General features: G+C 42.9%; 1 protein-coding gene across 12 annotated transcripts in view; it reads left to right on the top strand.

Moving 5' to 3' along the window:
• TIAM1 (TIAM Rac1 associated GEF 1) overlaps positions 1-26,452 on the top strand; it is a 352,305-nt gene that overhangs the window by 170,695 nt on the left and 155,158 nt on the right. For 4 of the 12 annotated variants that reach the window (XM_070597268.1, XM_070597270.1, XM_070597275.1 and 1 more), the window contains one exon: positions 650-829. The exons of the other annotated variants lie outside the window; for them this stretch is intronic. The gene's annotated coding sequence lies outside the window, so the exon portion shown is untranslated. The remainder of the gene's footprint in view (positions 1-649; positions 830-26,452) is intronic. 12 annotated transcript variants of the gene reach the window in all.

Raw genomic sequence — 26,452 nt, 5'->3', positions numbered from 1 at the left:
GGATCGGCTCAGCTGTGGAGCTCTTTTCAAAGGCAGCAACACGTTGACCAGCTGCCCTTGGTCTGGCCTGTCCGCTATGACCCCGTGTGCTGAGTAACAGCGTTGCTGCTGCTGTTTGTTCTAGTTGGGGGTTTTTATGAGAATGGAGAACAAGGAGGCGTATAGTCTTTGTAAGTGTTTTGCAACACTTCTCCAGTTTATTTTGATTCTGTTGCTTGAAAACAAATATTAACGTGGCATTCATCGGTAAAACTTTTGGGCGAGAGATCATCACTTTTGGAAAGTTTTTTTTTTAATGGTTAGGGGTGGATTTGTGAGATATTGCATTTCGTGGAGCCTTGGAACTGTACCCTCCAGTGTGGGAGAATTCTGACTTCCAGAAATTAAGAGATTTTGGTGGGCAAGAATGACCACAGCCAGTGTGCTTTCTACAAAGCCACAGTGGAATAAGGGCCTGGCAAATGCTCCTTTGATTATTAAAATACTAATTGCTTGTTAAAATATTAATACTAAATACTAATTTATTGAGTGTCTGCAACATGTGAGGTACTTTTCCTGTGTCAATGTTTCGGAGGATGATCTTGCAACCTCTAGAGGTATATAAAAGATGAGCCCAAAACCCATGACGTTCCTGTGTCTGCTCTTGTAGGTAGAACCACTGTGCACTGAGGCCCACCTTTCTAGACCCGAAAGCCAGGCGGAGGAGGAGGAGGAGGGTTGGTACCATGGGGTGTGACGCTCTGAGCCCTAGTCTCTCACCTAGGATGTGAGCAGCCCCTGCGGATGGCGCCTTTGGAGATCTTGAGAAACCTCTTCTGTTTGGGATGGGGTAAGTGGGGCATGTGCAGAAGGCTGGGAAATGAGGATTCAAGCTTTTAAATTAGTTCTTCTTTTCTTAGGATCCTCCCCAAATCCTCCTGTTTCAGGACAACAGGAAGTTCATGATTTGGGACTATTGTTTTGGTGGAAAGAGGAGCTGCCCATTCTCCTCACTGGCAGTCTGAGCTTTGCACTTGATTTCCCGGGAGCCTTCTGATGCTGAGGGTCCCATTCTTGCTGGGTCATTCCCATGGACAAGCCAATCTTTCCGGCTTGATAAAGAGGGTATGGTGGCGCGCCCCATGTCAGGGATACCCGTGAGCTGGGTCAGCCCCTTGTGAACCACCCCTGATTTGCAATGATTCCTTATGCCTTGAGTCATGAGGAAGAAAGATTCCTGTTGATTCTCAGATTAAATTGTTTTGGAGACTTCGCAGGGAAATCTTCCTTTGTCTTCCTGGCTTCTCTTTTGCCAGCCCTCACGATACTAGGAAAAGGGGAAGAAAGAATTGATTTGGCTCGTAGCAGGGGAAGCTGGGGATCAGAATGGGATTTTTCTGGGGCTGTTGGACCTGAGATCATGTTTCTTTTAACAGAGAGGATGAGCCTTCATCTAAGCTTCAGAGTGGGTTTGGTTGCAGTGGAATATTTCACATGGGCCCCGCTGCTGGGCTCACGTTGGATGTCTTTCTTGCACTGTGGGCTAGAGCTTTCCACTGGAAGGATCAAGTGCGAGACGTGCACGTTCACAGGCGCCACGAGAGAAGGAATATGCTGTAAAGACACTTTTCCTATATCCCGGGTGTGGCACGAGGCTCTTCTAGCGAAGTCCAGCAACAAGGGCTGTGTGTACTTCAGTCTCCCTCTTCCAAGTGGGGACAGTGGCCATCCCCATTCATGGGATCAAGAGAGGCTTTATGACCATACAGAGTTGCTAGTGGTCTTTTCAAGTTTCCTTCCTCCCGTGAACAAAGCCACCCAGGCCTTGGTAGGAGGTAACCTTATGCCACTTTATTTAACATTTACCAGGTTTTGGTAATGTGATGGTTGGTCCCAAATTTGAACAAAATATGAGACTTGGTGGAGAGCCAGAATCACAAGCGCTTCCTGAGGCACGATCTCTGCAATTAAAAAAAAAGAACTGTGTTGTTGTAAGAACACCTAACATGAGATCTACCCACTTAGCAGAGTGTTAGATGTACAATACAGTATTGTTAACTGTAGATACAGTATTTTGCAGCAGATCTCTAGAATGTATTCATGTGCCACAAGTGGAATTTTATACCCATTTGCCCCTCCCTCCAGCCTCTGGCAACCACCATTTTATTTTTTGCTTCCGTGAATTTGACTACTGTCATGCGTCGCTTAGCGGCAGGGATGAGTTCTGAGAAATGCGTTGTTAGGTGAAAGTCATAGAGTGTAGTTTCACACACCTAGATAGTATAGCCTATGATACACCTAGGCTGTTTGGGACCAATCCTATGGGACCATCCTTGTATATGCGGTCCGTCGTTGACTGAAATGTCGTTATGCGGCACATGACTGTATTTTAGATGCCTCTTATGAGTGGAATCATCCTGCATTTGTCCTTCTGTGACTGGCTTATTTCACACAGCATACTGTTTTCCAGGCTCACCCATGTTGTCACGTATTGGCAGGATTTCCTTTTTATAAGACTGGATGATATTCCATTGTATATACCCCTCTTTTTTCCATCCTTCATTGATGGACATTTAGGTGGTTTCCACCTTTTGGCTACTGTGAAAAATGCTGCGGTGAACATAGGGTTGCTACTATCTCTTTGAGATCTTGTTTTCATTTCTTCTAGATGAAAAGTATTCACAAGTGGGATTGCTGGATCATATGGTAGTTCTATTTTTAACTTTTTGAGGAATCTCCACGCTGTTTTCCATAGCGGCTGCACGATTTTGCTTTCCTGCTCATCCATGCAATTTTTAGTTTCCCAGCCAGCATTCCAGGCCCTGCCTTGCGGCTCTTGCTGTGACTTGTTCCTCCAGTCTTACCTGTTGCTCCTCACGCCTGAATCCAGACGGACAGCCTTAGCCACTCCTTTCTCTGCGTGTACACAGCAGTGGAAACCTCTCTCTCAGTATTTACGTCACATTGTGTTATCGTAATTGGGTTATTTGCTTTTTGTAAGGGGTAAAAAGAATATAAATGGTAATAACACAATAGTGATAAAAGCAATCACAGTGAACCCTTTGTAGCACACGCTGTCTGTGCTCTGCCCCATCCTTTGGAACCACTTCACCTTTCGCCATATTGCCTCCTCCCATGCCCTTTCACTCCCATGCACCCTGCCACCTCTTCTCTTTGTTGGATGGCTCCCTCAGGGGTTGACCCCTTTGACCCAGGAATCCCTGTACCCCCAGGGCAGTCCTTGGCCAGAGGTGACCATAAGGAAGCTGGTGTATTTCAGGACAACTCTGAGGCTTCTTCTGTCCTGTCCCCAGAGAGCTCCTGTGGCTCTCTTATCTCCCTCTCCGACTGATTTTCTCTGGAAATGCTTCCTAATAACTAAAATATGAATTCTCGTCTCTAGCTTAAAGTAACTTGTTCAAAGCAGCAGAGTTGGAAAGTGGGGAGCTAGGATTTGAACCCCCGGTCACCTGGCTCCAGTGTCTGCTCTTAACCACAATGCTCTGGTGTCTTTCTCCAAGGCTCCTCCTTTGTATATTTGCCTCAGCGTGGATTATAGCGACTGCTCTGGGGTGTTTTGTAAATACTTGCTTAATGAGTGGCTGAATGACCTGTGACCTCAGCACGGTCCCCCAGTCAGCCTTACTGGGTCCTGTCTCTGGGCATTTGTCCACTCAGTTGCCCCGTGGAATGACCTTCCACCAGCTCTCCTTCAGAGTCGACTCAAGCCCGTGTCCTTCTTCCTGCCTCTTGAGTCCGTCCCAACCCACTGTCATGTCCCCTGAGAATCAGTATTATTTGGCAGATGTTGCCTCCTACAGCTTCTCTTCCCGCAAGCTGACTGTAAATCCTTGAGAGCTGCGATGTTCTGCCGTGAACCACACTGTACATGTTTGGTGATTTGATTCTTTTGGGGTTAATCAAAACCTGATCGCAGCCCTCCAAAGAAATGCCAAAGTTGTTTCCGGATTCTATGAATGAAGGGAAATAATGAGGTCAAACAGCAACATTGAAAAAAAATAAGCGAGGGACAAATCTAAAAATTATGAGCCCATCTTTGCGGAGCCCATGTGTGCGTTTTCACACTGCAGCTGTTCAAGGTGAATCATAGAGAGGATGTGTCATCTTTTGGCTCTAAGCACAGTGGCTAGCCATCTTTCCCCCGGGGAAACTTAAGCAGATTTATGTGATGAATAATGTGGATTCTCTTCGAATACTTGGGACATGGTTTGACAGACTTCATGCAAATGGTAGGTAAAACATGTCAAGTGTCTTTTTTCCCCCTTTTTGAAGGATAACAAAGATGTCCCTTGGCAGAGTTAGGATGTTAAGTTTTAGCTGATGGCCAGCCAAACAGTGCACAGCGACCGCCTCCTTTGGCCGACTCAGACACCCTTTGCCTCCTGGGTGTGCCCCCACTCTAAGGTCCTGGGAAGAGGGCTCGGCTGGCGCTGAAGATGCAAAGGAAAAGAGACCACATACATTGTGCACCTACTGTGTGCCTGGCATTCTGCTAAGGGCACTCTAACAGAGTACGTGTCTGAACCTCATGACCACCCTGGGATGTGCTGTTTTTCTCTTAAAGTCCGGTGGATGGCACCCACATAACTTCACTGAGATCACACCATAATGGTGACCCTGGATTTGAACTATGATTTATCTGACTTCTAAGCCCATCATCATTCCTATGCCTCTTGGCTCTCCATTCCAGATATAAACAGAGGTGTTTAGATGATGCCTTTAAGGGTCATGTTGACTCTAGAATTCTGAGACTCCTGAGTTTGTTTCTGATTTGTACCTTTCCTACCTTAGCCAATTCCCCTTAGCACGTCACTGCTCAGGAATTTGGTAAAGTCAGTATTGCCTGAGATACCATGTTTAGGTGGGACTTTTAGGGGGTCGGGTGTGTAATATTTGAAAAACTGCAAAATTGGGGATCTGACTTTATTTTTAGGTGCCTATTCACAGGTGAAACATATCAAGCCCGTTCTTTGAACACCCTCAGGAAAGTTAAATAGTTTTATTCTTCTTTTTAAGAAGAAGGAGCCTCTCCAGCTAGACCGAGGACCTTCCTGTCCCTCTCTTAGCACATACAGCCTGCAGTGTTGGTGCCTTGGGTCTGATGATGCAGGATGCCCTGGAGCCTTTTGCTGTCCTGTCCCTCTCCTGCCCACATTGCATAAACATTGGCATGGCAGGGACAGATGGCCACTCCGGGGTCTCCTTTGATGTCACATTTGGTTGCCTGGGTGGGGGGTAGGGGTGGTTGCAGCCAGTCTCCGCGGGAGGAGAGGCTGACTGGGAAATACCCACTTGACGGTGGGTAAACACAAGCTTAACTCCGGAAAAGCTGGGTGCCCTGGTACGGATGCAGGCCGGGGCAGTAATGGAGTCAGAGTTTATATAAGAGTGTTTAGTTTGGGACGAAGCCAGTCAGCTCAAAGCACAGCCTTTTCTCTCTGCTTCTGATTGATGCTCCACGGAGTTTGGGTTTTCTTCTGAGATGGTGAATGGACTGTGGTGGGGGTGGGTGGTGAAGAGACTGATGGGATTGTAGATAATTACTTTCAGAGCTGGAAAAAGAATTCATTCCAGAAGCCGGGGTTATCTTTGCTGGAGCTCAGGTGAAAGTACCTGAAATCCCAAGAGAGTCAGGATAAAGCAGTGGGGGCCCTTATCAGTGGGACTCTGCTGGTCAGACAGCATCCGTCTGTGTAATGGGGACTGAAGGCTTTGATGGAAATAGGAAATTCGGTGATGAAGAACACTCAGACAGGGAGGGCGTGAGGCCGCAGAATCACGCCTGAAAGAAAAATTAAGAGTTGACAGCATGTGACAATCAGATGGTTTTTCATGGTTTTAGCTTTAGAGGGACCACTGGAGGTAATTGCAGTTGCCTATATGCAAACAAGCCTCAGGTTCAGTCAAAAGGGAAAAGCCAAAAGCCACAAGGATGGATGGAAAGCTTTTCCCATTCCAGCCTCTGGGTAATAACTGTTGCTGTTTATTCTTCTCTTGCATTTACAGAAGTCCCAACAAACCAAATTAAAGGTAATGTATTCAAGTTCACAGAGCGGTATCCAGTTACTAGGCTTCATATCGACTGAGAGAGGGGAAGATGGTTAGTTCATTTACTCATTTTTTCAACGAGTCATTCATTGGGCAGCTCTGGGCATCGTCCTTGGAGGTATCCTAGGAGGCTTCAGTGAGGTGTGATGCACAGCTCACACTCCCTCAAGGAGCTTATAATCCAGAAGGGAAGAAAAGATAATGCCATTGCAAAGTTAATAGGGGGCCAAACGAGGGGTATCATCTCGAAGTTTGGTAGGGTCAGGACATTCGCCATTCAATGGAGGAATGGTGGAATGATGGGGAAGATTATTAATGATATTATTGCTAATTTCTATTGCTTATTAAGAGCTTACTCTCTGCTGGCACAGTTTTAAAGGCTTAGCATGTGTTAACCCATTTAATCTTCCCATTAACTCACTGAGCTATTATCGTCTTAGATTTACAGCTGAGGAAACTGAGGCAGAGAGACACAGCTAGTGCGCAACACGTCCAGGTAGACAGCTGGGCAGCCCGCACTCCTACCTACCCGAGCCTCTGTGGTCCTTCCCATTTCTCATCTCCCTGGGTTGCTAGGACAATCAGTGCATCTACAGTATTTATTTATTTTTAAGACTCAGGGGCAAACAACCAGTGTGGGTGCTTAGTTATTTCTGCCTCCCTCTTTTCAATGTTTGGGGGGAATCTAGTGTGTTTGAATGCCTCTTGGTCCACTTTAGTCCTGAAAGATCTAATCAACTGAGTTTTTCTAGGTCCTTGGAGGGTGATTTTAATTATCATATAAATAGCGTGAATATGACTGGGAGTTTCATTACTCAGTTCCTTGTTGGTGGTTCGAAGGTTTTCTCTGGGCAGTTCCAGTGTCAGTGTTGATGTGGCTGGAAATTGTCTCCTGCTGGGACATGGCGATTTCTTTTGGTGAATGGTCATTTTTTTGTTGTTAATTGATGAGGGAGGGTATTTATAGTAAGCCTAGCCATTTGTGTTTAAACAAAATGATTATCATTATTTGCCAGTTAGTGTTTATTTAATAAACTAGGAAGAAGGGAAGAGCACTGGGCTAGAAGTCAGGAAACCCAAGTTTTCTGGATTTGAGCTCTTTCTTATTCTTTAACTTTAGGTGAGCGAGTTACTGAGGGCAGCAAATTATATCCTCAGGGTCCTTGTGCTGTACAGAAGTTTCTCTCTCTATGGTAGTCAAAGCCTGTGACAGGGATATTATGTATCAAGACTCAACTTTTAGCTTGTTGTTACTGCATTATTTGTTTCAACATGTTGTTTTAGACCCAGATGCTCTGGCTGAATTTTGTATTTTTGGTGTTATATTTAAAATGCTGTGTTATATTCTGGTTGTGTTTTCTTTTCTTTCTTTCCTTTTTACTCCAGGAGTAGGGGGTTTAGTAGGATGAAAATGGAAACTAAAGAAGAATCACGATCTGGAAGTAATTTTCAACAGTAGAGAAATTAAACTAAAGGGGAAAACACTCCATTTTGCTGCTATTTGGATAAAGGGAATAAGGGAGCGCATACTTGCTTTTACTCAGTAATTGGATACGTTGTACATGATTTTTTCACTGAGACTTTATAGTTAAAAGACAGCAAAAAGCATATGTGAATTTAAATGTTTCCCTCTTCTCAAGAGCACATGGAGCTGGCATTCAAAGTCCGATTGCCTGCCTGTTATTTCTATGATTTGAAATCAGATTGAAATCCTCCAGGTGTGAGCCTCAGTGTGGGTGACCCCTGTCTATTTATCCACCTGGCCGTCTCTCTCGTCTTTTTAACTCACAAGTGGGACTGGGTACAAATGCCCAGGAAGACTTTGAATGTGGTAAATATGGGATGGGCGAAATTCATCTGCAAGATGGCAACCTTGAGTAGACATTTTGTAAATGTCTACATTTACAAATGTAAGATGGAAGGCCTTCTAAAATGCCTTGTGATTTGATTTGAGTTTTTAAAACTGGTATGTGTTGTGGTTGGGGATTCCCAGTCCTAAGTAGTATGGAAGTGTGGGATCTTTCATGCTAGGAATGATTTTTTTTTTTTTTGATGAAGATTTGCCCTGAGCTAACATCTGTGCCGGTCTTCCTCTATTTTATATGTGGGACGCTGCCACAGCATGGCTTGATGAGCGTTGTGTAGGTCTAGGCCCAAGATCTGAACCCATGAACCCTGGGCTGCCAAAGCGGAGCCACTGGGCCCACCCACTACACCACTGGGCCAGCCCAAGGAATGAATTTTGATGTTAGAAATTGTTGAGAATGAGTTTTGATTTTAGAAATCTTTGAAAAATGGTTTATTCTGGTGTATCATGTCTTAAAACATGTCGAGACACTTGGACATTATCTTTCCTCAGGTTTCCTCAGAGATGCTATGGCTGGTAGTCCTTTGAGCAGCTGGGGCCCAAGGGCCTGCAGTGTTTTGATGTGGTGAGCTCACCTTTTCTAAGTCCTGGATCTATCTGACTTGAGATGCCCGTGTGTCTCTGGCATTTGTTTAATAAGTGGTATGTGGATTTTGACATAATTAGTTGACTAGATGCATACTTTCTTAATTCATTTCTAAACGTGGGTGCAGGGACTTTTATGAATCTGTGTTTTAAAATTTGTTGTAGTCTTGGTTGAATATTGATTGAATGTTCAAAATGCATTTACCAGTCAGCCATGTTTTAGCACCCGCTATGTGGCTCCACTCAGCGAGAGGCTCCTGGAGTTCAGGCCTGGATACAGAGGATGTGGTGGGGCCCTCCATAGAACTCACAGGCTAGTGATACCAGTGGGAAAAATGGGTTTTATTAATAGGGACCAAAGAAAATATTCAAAACATATTTTACATTTCAGAGTTTATAAATTCATTCTAAGTGCTTTAAAAAGCCTTAGTGTCGGAAATGGATTCATGTGAGTATGAAACTCAAACCAGACTTCTTGGACAAATTGAATTTCTCAGAAGTGTTCTTTAAAAGGGTGACTTTCGTCAAGAATATGAGGCCTATTTTCTTGTCCGTTCACTAAGGTTGTGCTTTACATTTCTGTCTATATTTTTGCTCCCTAAGATGCCGTTAGAAACATACAAACATTCACACAAAAACCTGCACACGGATGTTTAGAGCAGCTTTAATCATGATGGCCAAAACTTGGAAGCAACCAAGATGTCCTTCGATAGGTGAATAGATAACTATGGTCATCCAGACAATGGAATATTATTCAGCGCTCGAAAGAAATGAGCTGTCAAGCCATGAGGAGACATGGAGAAACCTTAAATGCATGTTACTAAGGGAAAGAAGCTAATCTAAAAAACCTACATACCGTATGATTCTAACTGTATGACATCCTGGAAAAGGATAACTCTGGAGACAATAAAACAATCGGTGGTTGCCAGGAGCTTGGGGAAGGAGGCAGGGGTGGCTAGGCAGGACACAGGATTTTAAGGGTATTGAAACTATTCTGCATGATAATTATAATGGTGGATATATGTCATTATACATTTATTAAAACCTATAGCATGTACCACCCCTGGTGTGACCCCTAAGGTAAACTGTGGATTTTGGGTGATAATGTGTCATTGTAGGTTGATGGATTGTAACAAATGTACCACTCTAGGGGGGATGCTAATAACGGAGAGAGGCTCTATGAGGGCAGGAGGCATATAAGAAAGAACTCTGTACTTTCTGCTCACTTTTGCTGTGAGCCTTAAACTGCTCTATAAAATAAAATCTACTTACAAACAGCAACAACATACAAGCCAAAGTTGAGGAAACAGCTGTGGATTCCCTTCACAGTATCCAGTAAAGTGTCTCTTGACCTATATTACTTCTCCAAGTCCTCTGTGGCCCCTTTGCTCGGCAGCAGTTGGACAGTACGGGGAATCCTTTATCAAGCACAAGACTCTGATATTCAGAGAACTGGGATATATGAGAATGGGGATTTTCCCTGGCGGCTTCATAGCTATGAAGGAGTTGATTTCAAGTTCCTGTTTGCTTTCTTCTGATCCTGTCTCATGGAGTGCTGTTGATACTAAGGATGCGGTTTTTGGTGAACTGATTCCTTTGGTAGATTCCACGTTGGCCAGACTTCCCTGCATTGGGCAGGGAAGGAGTTGGGCTTTGATAGTGTTTGAAAGTACGATGGCCTGGGGACCAGAAATGGTCGGATCCAGCCTTGATCCTGTCACCTTTCCCATGAGGAGTTGCCAAGGGACGTACGTGCACAGGGCACGTTAACATGGAAGGGAGCAATTACAAAGATTTTTCTAGAAGGTTACATCAGTGTTTCTCTTTGCAAAAGCTTGCTTACTTTTTGGAAGTCATTGTTCATGTCTTTGACAAGTATTTCTTGAGCACTTCACTTTGTGCCATGCTCCTTTCCAGGTACTGGTGGTACAGTAGTGAACAAGACCCAGGAGAATCTCTGCACACATGTAACTGACATTCTGGAGGAGGAAGATAGACCATGAGCAAGTAGTCAAAACATGGAGGATATTGGCAGGGGATCATTGCCATGGAGCACAGTGATGCAAGGAAGGGAGCTAGGAAGTCTTGGGGGTTTGAACTTTTGAATAGGGGGGTTAGGAAGATCCCACTGCGTAGGTAACATTGGAGCAAAGATGGTAAAGGGTTGAAGGAGTGAGATCTTTTGTTAACAGACGGGGAGTGATATAGGGAGAGAGCAGGAGGTCGGGCTTGGCATGTTGGAAAGGCAACATGGAGGCCAATGGGTCTTGGGTGGAGAGAGCAGGAGGGGAGAGTCAGCAGGTGAAGACGAGGAGTGTGGTCATGGGAGGAGCAGGCACGACTGTTGGTGAGATGGGGAGCCTTTGGAGGATTGTGGGCAGGAGACAGGATCTGACTTAGTGTAGAGAGTAGGCTGGGCTGCCTTCTCATTTTGACCCTCATGGCCAGTAATCCTTGTGTCTGAGTAGTGGTTAGATTTTGTTATTGCTCACACAACCCTGATCCCATCAGTGCTGTTGGGTCTTTATTAATAAGTATTTTTTGACTTTTCTAGGCACAAATCTCCTTCTTTATAGTTAGAAAGAAAAAGGACTTTCGTCATGCAAGGATAGTTCACTGATGAGTTCCATAATGCGTTCGAGAGTGCCCGAAAAATGTTCGAACATAATTCCAGGTTCTCTGCAGCCCAATGTTTCATTTACCTCCAAAACAGAAAAATCTTCCTCGCTACGTTTAGCTTTCTTCCGGCTCTGAGAGCCCCTTTCTTGCCTGTAATCAGAGTCAACTCTCCTCTCCATTGCACGTGCCACTTTTTGGTTCAGGCTGCCCATCTGGAGTTTTGGTTCTGAAAAATTGCACCATTTGTCATGTGTGTTACCTTCCCACTGGGGCCACCTAAATCACGGCCTGCACACAGCTGGGGGGGTGGTCTCTGGGCCTTTCAAAATTCCAGACCTGAATTTTTTGGTGTTTGGCCCTCATTAGCCCGTTTTAAGTGGCGTGTGGTAAACTTGTCCACAGATGTTAGTTTACCAGTGTGCTTTGAACAGAATAATAATAACTTTCACATCTGGTCCCCTTTTCATCTAGGGATCTTAAAACCCCAAGTGCACATTAATTAAACCTCACGTCCCTGGAAGGTAGGGAAGGGATAGAGGGCAATGGCTTTAATCACCATTGCAAAGAACTTAGAGGGACAGCCTCTGGGCCCAACACAGGAACAGGCATTTTGTGTTATACGAATGCCTTTCATCTAGCATCTTAAATACTTGGCAAGTATTACCTGGTGGAGAGTGCATTATGATGCACATCTGCAGGGAACGGGGAATATCCTGGGCTGTAGGAACTCGCCTGAGCTTTCCACTATTATCATTTCAGAGGACTCGTTTATGTCTAGTTCATGGGTTCTTACGGTTCATCGTGGATTGTCTGGAGCCTCATGGTGTGGACCGAGGATGGGTAGAGTTGACTGGGAAGGCGGTTTGGTTTTTCTTTCCATCTTTTTGGTTTTGTACGCAGATAGATAGGATTCCTTTTTCAATTTCAGCTGTCTCCCAAGCGGGTCATGAGTAATTCTCATTTAGGGGCCTGAGACATTCCCTTTACCTTCACCCGCTCACTCCAGAAAGTGTTCCAAGTGAGCTGACAGCATAAATGCAGGAGGGAGCCATGTATTTCTCCAGAAGAAGTTGCTTGAGTCCCTTCCTGGCAAATGAGGCATTGATTTAAAAGATACAACAGAACAAAAAACCAAATGAGTAAATGTTACGGTCATGTCACTCATAGTGGAGAAGTCAGCTGCTAACTTGTGGGAGGGGAGTTAGGGGTCTGACTCCCACTGAGGTCAGAGCGTTCATCTGCACGGCCAGTCCTTCTGCAGTGAGAGCCAGGGCCTTTGGTCTGGGACTTAACATTGAACAGCAACTTAATTCAGTGGAGGGACTAGAGAACCGAGTATGAGATGGATCTTCCAGGTGGAGATTCACAGGACGCAGCTTCTGTCTCACAGTATGGCAGAGGTGATAGGAAAGTCAGTGTATAGTGACAAAGAGAATGGCAATGAGAGTTGGAGCGAAGACTGAGGGTTCAGGAGCCATACTGCCTGGATGTGAAACCAGCTCTGTCCCACGGATGACTAGAGTGACTGTGGGCCAGCGACAGTCATGGGGCTTCAGTTCCTTCCCCTGTAAGATGGGGGATGCTGGTACCCGCTTCACAGAGCTATTGTGAGGAATGAGAGGAGTAACACGTGTAAGGACTTAGAGGAGCCTGCAGCACAAGCGCACCATCAGGAAATGTGAGCTGGAATCATCTTCTACATCATGATGAGCGAGATGCAACGCGCAGAGCAAGAAGGATGCACTCTGCTGGGGGGGAAAGAGGGAGCAAGGAAGCCTTGAGAGAAGTTGAACTCCAAGCTAGCCTTTTCTTTCACTTTTGTATGTAATATCTTTAAGTGATCATGGACATTGATTGTAAAAAAAAATAGAACATATAGACAAGCAAAAAGAGGACCATCAAAACTACCCCTTAGTCTGCTCCCAGAAGTCCTACTATTAATATTTAGCTTATTTCCTTTTATTCTTCTTTTTTCCTCCTCTGCTGAGTTGGTTTTTGAAAGATGTCAGGGAGGGTTAATGTTTTCCTACACTTAATTCCATCAATTTGGTTTTTTGTGTGTTACGTAAGGAGCAATTTTTACTTGCTTTTAAAATTCTGTCATGAAATATTTAAAAAACACAGACGAGCCTGCAGAATAACACACTGTAAGAGGGCAGTGTCTAGACCGAGCTCAAATCATGTGTGAAAGCCTGCCGTCTTAGGAAGGGGTGCAGGCCAGCTAAACTTGCTGAGTGTTTCCTTTGGCCTGGCCCTGCACTGGGCATTTCAGGCAGGTAACTTCTGTAACCCTACAGTAACCATCTGGGGTCATTCTTCTTCCCCTTTTTTGATCTCATAACTAAGGAGGCACTGAGAGGCTGAAGGATTTGTCTACCAGAGCATGTAGATCAGTGGAGAGCTGGAAATGTCAGGTGAGCCTGATACCACATAACCTGAATGCCGTCTTCTGTTCACATTTGCCTCAGGGCCCCCTGACTCAACCATCCTTGCCCAAGGCCACTATTTATGGATGTCATGGATATTTTTCCTGACAAATTATATTTGGAAGTATGAAGTGAACAAAATTGACTGCTTTTTTTTGTGGTAAAATACATATGACATAAAATTTACCACCTTAAACATTTTTTTTTTTATTAATGTTATGATAGATCCACCTTAAACATTTTTAAGTGAACAATTCAGCAGAATTAAGTACGTTCATGACGTTATGCAACCATCACCACTGTCTATTTCCAGAACTTTTTCATCATCCCAAACAGAAACTCTGTACTCATTGAGCAATAATACGCTCTTCCACCCCCAGCCTCTGTTCTACATTCTGTCTTTATGAATTTGCCTATTCCAGGTAGGCACGTCTTCCCCTACGTGGAATCATACGATATTTGTCCTTTTGTGACTGGCTCATTTCACTTAGCATCATGTTTTCAGGGTTCATTCATGTGGCATGCATCAGAAATTCATTCCTTTTTTTTTTACTGAATAATAGTTCATAATAATACATTTTGTTTATTCATTCATCTGTCAATGGATACTTATGTTTCCACCTTTTGACTGTTGTGAATAGTGCTGCTATGAACATTGGTCATGCAACTCAACAGCAACAACAACGAAACAACCCAATTTAAAAAAATGGGCAAATGGACATTTCTCCAGAGAAGATAGACAAATGGCCAGTAAGCACAGGAAAAGATGTTCAACATCATTAGTCATTAGGGAAATGCACATCAAAACCACAGTGAGATACCGCTTCACACCCACCAGGATAGCTGTATTTAAAAAAAAAGAGAGAGGGGGCAATAACAAGTGTTGGTGAGCATATGGAGAAACTGGAACCCTTGTACATTGCTGTTGGGAAGGTAAAATAGCGCAGCTGCTGTGGAATCCAGTTTGGTGGTTCCTCAAAATGTTAAACAGAATTACCGGGTGACCCAGCAATTCCACTCCTAGGTATATGCCCTGAAGAATTGAAAACAAGGACTCAAATAGATACTTGTATACCAATTGAGCTACTTTTGAACTTGAATTATTATTGTTTACCAATTCATCCTTTCTAAGGATCATTTACTTATGCTACCATTCGGGCATTTAGCATGTAGAAGAGCAGAGCTTAGTGCTCCAGAAAGACAACCCATCCATATTTATGCTGATGCAATGACGCAGACCCACGTGAGTAGAAATTGAGGCCCTAGAGACACAAAAAGTTTGGTTCAAACCTTGGGGGCCATCTTGTAATGTCAAGACCCAGAGGAAACATTCTGAATGAGAAACCAGACTGAATCAGATCTTTTCTTTCTAGTAACGTTGTCAAGATAATGATAAAATAATGCCAAGGAGATTTATATACAGAGCTCTTTTCTCCCAGTCTCAGAGGCCAAAAGACTCATTTCCCAAGTATTAAATTTCGTTGGCTGGACCATGACAAAATTGGCAGGTTTTGCTAGTCAGAGTTAGGAAGAGAAAGTCTAAGTAGGATCCAGATCATTGGTTTTGGGTTCTTGGATGGTTATTCTGTCTCTGCAGAGTCAAATCTATTGCCTACCTACTAAACCGTTGATAATTCATCCAGCCTTAGGGGATGTATCAAAATACTCACTTGAATATTTGTTATTTGGAAATTGACTTCGAACAATAGAATGAAATGCTCTCGCTGTAGAAGACCTGGGAGCTGTAACTGCCCGAATTCCTATTTAACTCCACTCTGTGACCCTGCCATTAGTCCTGTGACTGGACATTGACCCAAAGAAAAATATCTTCTTTCTGAAGTCCTCTCTTAAGCTGGGTCAGTGGTTACATGTTTTGGTGTCTAGGAATTCTCCACTGGATGGGAGCTGCATAAGAATGGGAATACGTAGTATAGTTGTCTGACCAAGTAGACGCCTGTAGTCTTTCCTAAAATTGGAAAGTAATAGCTGAGTCAAGCACAGTATTTAAAATGCTTGCAAACCCACTTGAAATCCAGAATGTGGAGAGGACAGAGCTGAGTGGGATTTGAGAAGCTCTTTTCCCCGTGCAAGTTCTGGACCCATTGGGAGAGACAGAGGAGTCCGTAGATGGAGACCAAAAGATCAGCTCTGCTATGGATAGATGTAGGATTGGAGGTTGTGGCTTAGAAGTACAGCAACAGTCAGATTCTCAAAAGTCCCTGAATGGAAGAGTTAGATGGACCTGCCCACCTGTGAGACCTAGCACTGGGCCACAGTAGGCTTCCTCCCTCTTGAAATACCTACTGACATTACCTGCCGCGTGATCTAGAGCAGGTCAGAGCTTGGGTTCTCCATGAGCCTGGAAGATCCCAAAGAGAAGAAGAAAAAGGCTTGAGCTGGCCATGGGTAGGTCATTCCCCCAAACCAGGAGAGGGCCTCTGCCTCCCCAGAGCAGTCCAAGGGGTCAGCAAGGCCACGATGTTTTCTATAGTTTTGATCTGATAAAAATGAACTGTTCAGAATCTTGATTGGTTTTCAGTGAGAAGACTAATTGTGCCCCAACCATAGGGTGGGGAGAAGAATGCCACGTTTGTGTTTTAATGGACATTCAGATGGAAATGCGATTCTTTGTTAGCTCCCCATAAAATACTCCCCTTTATGAAAAGTGGGCATTCCTTTTCATCCAAGGGCGGCCACATTTCACAATTGTCTAAATCAGTACAAACCTTTTCTGGAAATATTTAGGCTGTTTAATTAGGAGCAAGCAGTGTTGAAGCAATGATTTTTAAAGTACTTATCTTAACGTTCTGTCAGTTTCTGTTGGAGACAGGAAATAGAGGTAGGTGACAATCTTCAATTTTGCAGATTTCAGAATCTTAATGTCATAGCACTGGAGCGCCACAGAGGACACCAGGCACCCTCTGGTTTAACCCCCTCTCCTTCTAATTTAACACTCAGAATCCTAGTATGGTTAGTCACCCATGGTAGGCACTCAGTTTCTAGAATAAATGAATGAATGTTATATATATTCCACTATATCGTTACTGTTTATTTTGTGACATAATTTTATGACCCTCTTGGTTGGAATGATCTCTCCTGGCATGTTAATTTTATTAATATATAGGGGAAGCTTTATGTGGTTTGCTTGCCAGGTTTGGTGACCCTCGCAAAATAAATACATTTATATATAAAACCTATGTCGGTCCCACTCATTTGAAAAGCTGATAAAAGCCATGGAATGAACTGCTTCTTATACAAATGCAGATACGCCCATGTGCATAATTTTGCATCCAATTCAGAAGGTTCACAAGCCTTTGAAAGCTCCTCAGGGATCCTGTGCTCAGAACCTTTGTATTAGGTCAATTCCCAGAGCCTATGCAAAATTACTAAAGTTAGCAAGCCTATGTGACTCTTCCCCTTTAAAAGCATGAACATTTAAAAAAATACAAATAGCTTCATGTGGAAATTTGTGATTTCCGTCTAGGCAGTGGTTTTTAACCAAGGGTTGAGACCCTTTTAGGATTTATTAAATAATTTTGGTGGTTTGGGACCAACATTACCAAAACAATGTAATGGAACAGAATAGAAAAGCAAGCAGGCTCTATGTTTATATGTCTGTGTACCGGCTTGAGATGAAAAATATGGGTCCCAGTTTGAGAAAACTGATGCCTGTGCTGTTTGTTTTACGATAGATTTAGGGCAGTGGGAGCAATTTCAAGAAAGTCATACTTTCTTTTCATGGTATGTTTTGACTATGTTGGTCCTTTTTCTTCCTTATAAAAAGGTCCAAGAGTCTAGTGGTTCCGCTAACATTTCTTTATCTTAACATCCTACCCCGAGGTCGTCACTTATCTACAGTGGCTCTGAGGATACCTCTAAAGAAAATATGCTTCAGTCCTACTGTTGGAGGCTCTCCTGATTTTCCCTAGTATGCAAACTCTTTTTTTTTTTTTCCCCATCTGCAGCTGAGGATCAGTGTAATCCCCATGCTGCCACCACTTAACCACTGTAGACAAGAGACCTAATGTTCCCTAGACCCAGTTTCGTCGTCTGTAAAATGGTCCTGATAATGACAATACCCTCCTTCCAGGATTGGTGGGAAGATTAAATGAGCTAATAGATGTAAAATGCGAAGCATAAATCCTCCATAAGCATTGATCAGTATTCTTAGGAGTGGCTGAACTCTTTGTGTACCGTAAGGGAATCGCATTTTAGACTTCCTTTAGAATTTCTCGGAATTGGTCCGTTCTGGCTGCTTTAACAAAGCAGATGAGTACTCTGGGCATAGTAGTGTCCTTGTTTTAAAAGCATCTGCTTAATCTATTTTTTTTTGCTTTAAACATAGTCTGTTTAACTCCTGATTTTTTGGTATAAATTATTTTGCCCCCGCACGTCATAAATAACATTAAAAGAACAGTCTGTCTTTCCTGTCTCTATATTGTGAACCAACATGTCGTTTTACAAATGTTGCAAATGTTGATTATTTGGGACCCAGATGGGAATCTCCACGAAGACTCAGAATACCATTGAAACTCAATTGCCAGGATCTGTTATTAAAGTAAATGTGGTAAAAAAAAAAAAACAACAAAACACAAAGAGAGGTAAGTAGTTTTCCTGGTATTTTTCCCCTCAGAAGTACTTTTTGTAGGTATTGAGTTCATCTTTAAGGAAAGAAGTTTATTGAATTTCCAGGATTATCAAACATACTCACAGGAATATCTGCCCCAAATCAATGTATTCCAATTCTTAAAAAAGATAATTTATGCGTGAAAATCTTGCTTCTCTATCACTCTTAGAGTATCGCAGGAAGATTTAAGTTTGAGCTTGCTGTATCTGATAAAATAATATATAGGACATACTTTATGCATATAAACCTTCTTTTTGCACCAGGCCGGTGAGTGGCTGCTATGATTTAAGGGTTGTGTGTGATGTGGGCTTGAGAGGATTGCTGACCTATTTCCCAGAGCGCTGCCTGACCTTTGTTGAAATTGTGCCTCCCGACATTCCTTTCGGCACCATGCCCTGCTTCTTTCATTCCTCCTATTTACATAATATTTTCATACTCTCTTTTCTTCCTTTGACTCTCTCTGGCTATCAAAACTTTCCCTTAGGAAGGAATGCAGTTACTAGTACTGGCAGAATTCTATAGGAAATGGGCATCTCTCTCCCAGGTTGCAGTTTCTGCTCAGCCACTTGCAAGAACTCGGGTGGCTGAATTGACCTCTCTGAGCTTCAGTTTGCTTGTTTGTACAATGGGCCTCTGATTATCTATGGATTCAGTGAACACTTCATACTAATAAAGATCAAGTTTACTTCTCTGAAGAGTATATGTTTCTTAAGAAGAGGAATAATTAAAGATTAACATCTAACAGTGGATTTTTTGGTTATTCAGCTGGGTAAGGAATGTATTTTGGGAACAAGGAGGATCTTTTCTAAAGAACCCCAGAAATCTCATTATTTCTCAATTTTCCAACTGTTTGCAAGGGCTCTGACATTACATGCTGTGTAATACATACGAATGATAATGAATAATATTTATCGATCTTTGACATTCCAAGCCTGTTATTATGTGCTTTTGCATTGTCGCATTTGTCCTTCATAGCTCACTTGGGGAGGTGGGGTGGTGGTGGTGGTGTGGAGGTATTATTAGGAAGAATCATTAGAAATGATTTTTCAGGCTTCACAGATGAGAAACTGAAGTTTAGTGATGTTGAGGAACTCACCCAATGGTCTCCCTGCCCCCCAGAGCCTCACTTCTCAATCCTCCATCTCTCGCTGAAGTGGGCCCTTGAGATAAATAGACCAGTGAGTCGAGAGTAGAGTGTCTTTCCCCCACTCCTCATTTCCAGAACGCTCTTCATGCGCTGATATTCCAACATGGAAGAAATGGAGCTGTTTTGAAATTTTTGCATAGAGCCAGGTGTGAAAGGATGAGTCTTTTTAAGAAATTATCACTGAATTGGGTCAAGGGTGATGGTAAACCACCTCTCATTGCTGTTTGGGTGAAAATCTATGCCCTGGGTCCCTGGAAATCTTGATGGGCATTTTTGGAGTGATTTCACTTCAATGTTTGGAATTTTAGTCTTTTCCTGGGTGCTGTCTCAAAGAGAAAATAATTTGTTAGTGATGTAAACTGTTCCCAAGGTGGTATCCACCCCGCTTTTTTGGAAACTGGCAGCCTAATTCAGGGCCTCTGCTCTCACTTGTAGAGTGTTAATTCCTCTAAATTGGCAATTTTTGACAATGTTGCTCTTATTGTATCAAAAAAGAAATATCAGAAAACATTTCCTGACAGTGAAGACAGGCAAGGGAATCAAGGTTTTCCTCCTTGGTTCCAGAACAAGCATATTGTCAGTTCATTATTACGTACCGTGAGAGTCCTGCCACACCAGTGCAGGTGTTGCTGACTTGTTAAGACAGGTTGGCTCCACTTGCCTTCAAGAAAAGTTGGAACACAGGTCTTTGTAAGAAGATCACATGGCTTTAGTCCTGTAGCTAAATGTAAATATATAAAAATGCAAATTATACTTTGCTGTAGAATAAACATTTTGATATACTGCCTTAAACAGTTTTCCTCAGTGAATACAGTGAGTGACGTCCCCCTCACATCCAGCATCGTTGGGTAACCCTTCCTTTAGGACTGTTGGCTACAATAATGAGAATACCTCTCTAACTTGTCCGCTTTGTCGTTTTGGTGTCACTAAATTGGTTGACGAGAACGCAGTAGCTAGGGGTTGCCACTTGGGAGTGGTAACTTCTAATTCTCAAAGGCAGCTGGGAAGTCTGGGTTTTCAGGAGTCAGGTGCATCCAGGTTGTAAGTCTGTGAAATTTATTTAGCCTCCATGATGGAAAATTTCCAAGACTTTGGAGCTGGTAGCTTTGTGACCACCCAGAAGATTCTCACAAAAGTTCATTAACCCAAGGCAGTTTTTCATCTAGGAAAAGGCTGACTCCTTTACCATAGAACCCCAAATTTCAGCGGTTCATACACTCAGAGGTTTACTTACTGCTCTTGTCACAGTCTGCTGTGGGTTGACACCAGGAGTGGTTGATGGTTTCTCTCTTTCTCTCCACAAGGTCATTGAGGGACCCAGACTTGCTCCATCTGGTCGGCCCTTGGCTCTTGGAGTTTTCTCCTGGCTTCTCTGCGTTAGGTGTGCCTGGAGGCTCTCAGGGGAGGTGTCAGGGGTGGATTCTGGAAGTGGACAAAATTACTTGAGCCTACACTCCACTGGCCATAACACAAGCACGTCGCCCCACACGGCGGTGACTGGGCTGGGAAGCCACATTCCTTCACTTCCCAGGTGGAAAAAGAATCGATGTAATGTCTCTGCCACAGTTGAGTATTTAAAGTTAATCTTAAGGGTTTCTGAAGGTGAAGTGTTTCTATTAGGAAGACCTTGTCGGTGAAATTTACTCGACTTGGTAGGTAGATACTTGATCTGAATTCCGGATTCATTTTACCTTAGGTGTTTATGAGCTTCCCACAGTCGGGGAAGAAGGCAATTTGGGTTATTCTGATTTTTACAGTGTTGCACTGGGCACTCTTGTTCTTTCCTGATGATGTGTTTATAACCCGCTCAAAGATCCAGGAAGGGTGTCTGGTCGTGCATGACGCATTCTAGTTATAATCAAATTTGGGTTTTTTGGATGCTTCCTCTGTGGATCTGTGCTAACTTCAGAGATCCCCTAAATTTTGTCTTCATACCTCTCTTTGCCCTGAGTATATCACTGACAGTGACTTTTCAAGGTTAGAAGACCTCCTCTTCATGTTTCCTCACTTGAGAAGCAGCTCTCTTGACTTTTCCTGGGACCTACAGCCAGACTTTCCTGTCCAGGAGTGTGGGATTCCAGCTCTCTGATTTTCCCTGATAAAAGATTTTTTCCCCTATAAATTCCAGAGCTTTTCATCTTTAATAATAATTTTCGAAGCATTGAGAACATTTCGTACTTTACCAGTCATCTTCAACAGAATAATGTTGAGCATAAATTAATTTTTAGATTTTTAGGCAGGTTTTTTTTTTTCCTCCCATTCTGAGATTTGGTAAGGTAGAGGTGATTGAGGTGGGAAGGCCGAGAATGGTGAGGTTTTGCGCTAATTTCACTCGCTTTCTCCTGGTTGCTTTGTTTCTTCCTGTCCCATCTTGGTGTGGTTTTCATCACTTCTTCCTCCTCCCCACCACCACTGGTCCCTCTAACTCCCTGCTTTAGTCTACTGTAGGCTCTCGAACCAGATAACCATGCTTGTTAAACTGAAAGTCAATAGGCTCTAAATGACGATTACAACAGAGTAACTCCCATTATCGACAGCATCAAGTTCAAACTCCGCAACCTGGCATCCCCAGCCTTTGGCAGCTGGCACATCTGGCCCTACCTGGTTACACAAGTTGTAGCAGCCCCTACCCTCATCACACACACACGGCACCCTCTCCTCCAGCCACACCACATTGTTATCATCATAGGACCCATATAATCATAATAAATATCAGCAAATGTTTATTGTGTACTTACCATGTGCTGGGTCTCTTGTAGACTACATTAAAACATTTAGCTCTCCCAGGGATGAAGGCATTTAGAATATATTAAATGTAGATTAAGTGAACAAGTATTTCAAATAATCAACAATTATTATATGTTACTAATATATAATATCACACAAGATATGTTAATAATTTAATAAGTATCAATTACATATTAAATATAAGTATATGGAATACATGAAAGCATTGAACACTTCCAAGGATGAGCTGGGTAACATCATCTCCCTTTTACAAATGAGGGGAGGAAGCACAGAGGTTCCATAACTTGCCCAAGGTCACACAGCCAGGGGGCGCCAGAGCTACCCATTGTGTAGTACTGATGAAGTAACGGGGCTGTCATTTGGTGAGTTCGCCCCATTCTTTTATTCTCCTTGGGGAACCCTTAATTTCTATCCTCAAAATTGAATGGAGGCTCTACATCTTCCTGTAACTTTCCCTCAGCTCAGAGTCTCCCCTCCCTGAACAGGATCAAGTCTGTGCTCACAAATGAGATCGTCACACGTTTCATCTGTTCACACGCCCCTCTCTCTCTGCTAGAATTGGACTCCTTGAGGACAAAGCCAGGGCCGGAGGGGAGAGGTCTTTATTAAACGCTCATGGAATCAATCAGCGTTAGAGGTTTTTGTGCCAACTCGCCATTTTCCAGATGACAAAACCTAGGCCCAGTGTGGTTCCATCACAGACTGTCTAGGGGGTAGATCTAGAATGAGAACCCACATCTTCAGGGTCTGTGACAACATGCACTTTGAAAGCAGAACACTTGACGGTGGTTTTGGTTTGGTTCCTTAGTTCCTGGCGGTGCTGTGGATGGCCCACCAAGGGCTCTGAGATGCGGGAGGTGTTTCTGAGCGTTCCGTGTGCTCACTGTGTACTCGGAGTGTTGACGACAGTCGTACGAACGGCTTGGCATGAAAAGACAAACAAGGCCCTGAATTTACACTCACCTGCTGACTGAGGGTTCAGATATTCTGGTGAGGACAGAAGAGCACACCAACACGTGTGGCTAAAGGAGTGTTGTTTTTTTCTAAGGTGAAACTGGCAAATTTTGTATGTTCTTTCATTAATTCTCCTATTTCATGTAGTAAATCAGTTGTGAAGTTGTCTCATTGTTTCATTATACAATATATCCATAACTGTTCTGCACCTGTGTATATAACTCAGACTAAATAAGCTATCATGCTTAAAATTTTGCTTTTGTTTTGAAATTGTCACCAACTTCAAAAAAAGTTGGCAATATAATATAAAGATTTTTATTTTCTCTAAATCATTTGAGAGTAAATTGCTCTTACCCCAGACTTGAGTGTTTTCCCCTGTAAACAAGGACATTTTTCTACACAACCTCCTACAGGGCTCAAAATCATAAAATGAGTGGATACATTACCACCAGCTCCTCGTCACATCCTATTCCAGTTTTGTCATTTGTCCTGAGCACCATTTCAAATAACAAATGTTTCCAGTTAGAATCATGTGTTGCATTTCATTGTCATGTGTCTTCAGATTCCTTTGTCAAGAACAGCTCCTCAGTCTTTCCTTGATCCTCATGACCTTGACGCTTTTGAAGAGCCCAGGCCAGTCATTCTGTCGAATGTCCTTCAGTTTGGCTTTACTTGAGGTTTTCTCTAAATCAGATCCACTTTCTGCACGGTTGGCAGAAACACTCAATGGTGATGATGTGTCCTCCTCACTGTGTCTTCTCCGGAAACTCCCAGTGTTGACCCATCCCATTTCTAATGACGTTCACTCACCTTGGTCTCTTGGTTAAGATGGTATCTGCCAGTCTTCTCTGCTGGGAAGTTACTCTTTTCCCCTTTTGTAATTAGTAAATGTTTTATAGAGATACTTTGAAATTATGTAAATCCTCTATTTCTCATCAAACTTTTTCGAAAGTATTTATTTATGTCTGTATGGACTCATGGTTTCTTATTTTAGTCAGGGGGTTATAATCTGTTAGTAGTAGTATTTATTTTGATACTCAAGTCCTCCCTGATTTGACCTCTGGGAGGCCCTTCATGTGGGCTCTTCTGTCCTGTTGTGTCCCCCAATTCCTCACTCTGCCTGGGCTCTGGCACTCCCATCCCAGGCCATTCCCGTGGGTGGATACCCTCCCCACTCTAGTCACCAGGTTTTTTTCAAAAGTATATTGCCTGGTTATCTTGGGGTCAGTCTACCGTAGACATTTTTATGAAGGTTTTCAGGGAGAAGTGGTTGTATTCCTAAATTGAAACAACAATGAGGCCTGTTTAGAATTTGCACACTGGCATGGAAGGGCAGCTGGTGTGCCTCCAGGCACATACTTATACAAATTATTACGAGACTTAGGAGAAGTTCAGTCATGTTAAAACCCAAGTTTGAAAATGTTGTCATCCCTTTTTCTTTCCACAATGAGGTGTTGATAAGATTTCTAAGGAGATAGAAGGGCAACTCCTAGAGAATTAGGAGAGCTGTGGGTCCTGGAGAAGAGGGCAGTCTTTCCTGGCAGGCGGCTCTCAGGAACCTGCGAGGATTATTTCAGCTGTCATCTGTGGTTCTGTAAGGCAGAAAGAGAGCTGAGAATCACGTTTTTGTTTTCTTGTCTGTGCTCATCTCTCCTTCCTCCCCGTTTCTTCCTCTCCCTGTCCTCTTCCATCCTGCCCCTCCGAGCCTGCCTGTTTGCCCAGCTGTAGAACCAAACACTCAGTCATTACCACTTAATTTTCTGTATGATTTATGATAAATAGCCACTCTAAAAATAATCAACTACAATTCATAGCTCCAAATTTAATTTTTAAAAATTGTTTAGAGATGTATATTTTTAAAAAGGCAATATTTTAGTGAGACGATAATCATAATGAACACTTCCATTTGCACATCCTTGGTAAGCAAAGTATTTAAAGTTTTTACCCTTTATGTTATAAAGGTAAGTCTTTTTTTTCTCTCTCTCTCTCGCACACACACACACACAGACCAGTGTGATAAAAGATATCTGTCTGAGACAAGAGTTGAGTAAATTTAGAAACTCAAAACATGTCAATGATAGAATGTTCCAATCTGTTATCGGAATTTACCAGAACTGGAAAAGTTCTTTTTGTCCTCCTGAATTTTGAGTAACCATACCCATGTTAAAAAAAAAAAAAACCTTTGCCGTGTTCTCATTTTAGCATGTCCCTCTGACCTTTGACGTGTGGTAGTTGTTTGGCCGAATTGATCAGGACCCCCAACTTTGAGACTGGTAGGAGAGATTTCTTAAAAACAGGTTCTGTTTAAACCTGATGGCTTCCCAGAAACAAAGAGCATTTGAAAACTTAAGGCTGGAATTCAATTGGTGTGTCCTGATTCCTCTTAGACCCTAAGATTCCAAGATTTTCCTTCTTTTCTTTTCTCCTCTTTTCCTTCCCTCCTACCACTTCTTTCCATGGCTGTTGTTGTCCATGGATCCCTCCAGTAACTTAGATAGGAAACCTTTGGGTCAGTCTGGAGTTTCAGAGGAAATTGAAGAAAGAGTTTTTCCTTTGCTTTGGGAGTGAATAGAGTACCTGAACCTTTCACAGCTGAGTAGAGACGGTAATTCTCAGGCGTCCCACCTAGCAGGTGTCTTCCATTTCGTTGCTTCTGGTGAGCAGGAGCTTGCAGTAGTGTCATACATATTCACTGTATCATTTGCTTTTGGCTTTATCTTAGTCATTGTTTCCCTTAGAGTGTTTCTGTAAAGGTCTTTTTTTGTTTTAACAGTTATAAGTGATTTTGACGCTAATTATTGTGAAGGCTGTGCTGCCCTGTAATCCAAAAGATCTAAGTCTAGAAGTTACTTAGAATTGACAATGGATAGTCATGCAGGCTATTTGACATCTCAGTTATATGTTGAATAATAATGTTTCTATTCTGTGAGTCTAATATCCTACCTGATATCAGGGACAAGTCCACTAGGTTTGTCTAGTATACTTTGATATTTTACCTAGAGTATAATTCTTAGCTGAGCTCCTTTTTTATGCTTCTCAATCCCAAGGGTGTCCTTATTTACTGTCCTTGTCTGTATTCCATAGTTATGGGTTGCATAATAAGAGAGTCTAGAGAAGAAAAGAAATTGAACCCAGGTTTTTTGGTTGTATAGTTTTAAATTCCACTCTTAATCTAGCTCTCTTAAACGAAGCCCTTGTAGAAATAGGCCACTGGTTTCCAGGTCTGGGTCTTTCCTGACTGACTGATGCGGATAATCACACCTGTGTCAGAGGGTTGATGAGACGCCCCACCCTCTTCCCAGACCTAAGCGCTGGGCAGAGTGTCTTATACGTAATAGCTGTTGTTATGCTTGTTAACAAAAAGCGATCACATCATATGATCTCGCTCACTCCTCTCTGCTTTAACAGTCACCATTCAGATCGATCCTTAC

This window comes from Equus przewalskii, chromosome 27 (genome assembly GCF_037783145.1).
Source record: "Equus przewalskii isolate Varuska chromosome 27, EquPr2, whole genome shotgun sequence".
Classification (NCBI taxonomy): Eukaryota; Metazoa; Chordata; class Mammalia; order Perissodactyla; family Equidae; genus Equus; species Equus przewalskii.
This window is presented reverse-complemented; position numbering and strand designations above follow the sequence as displayed.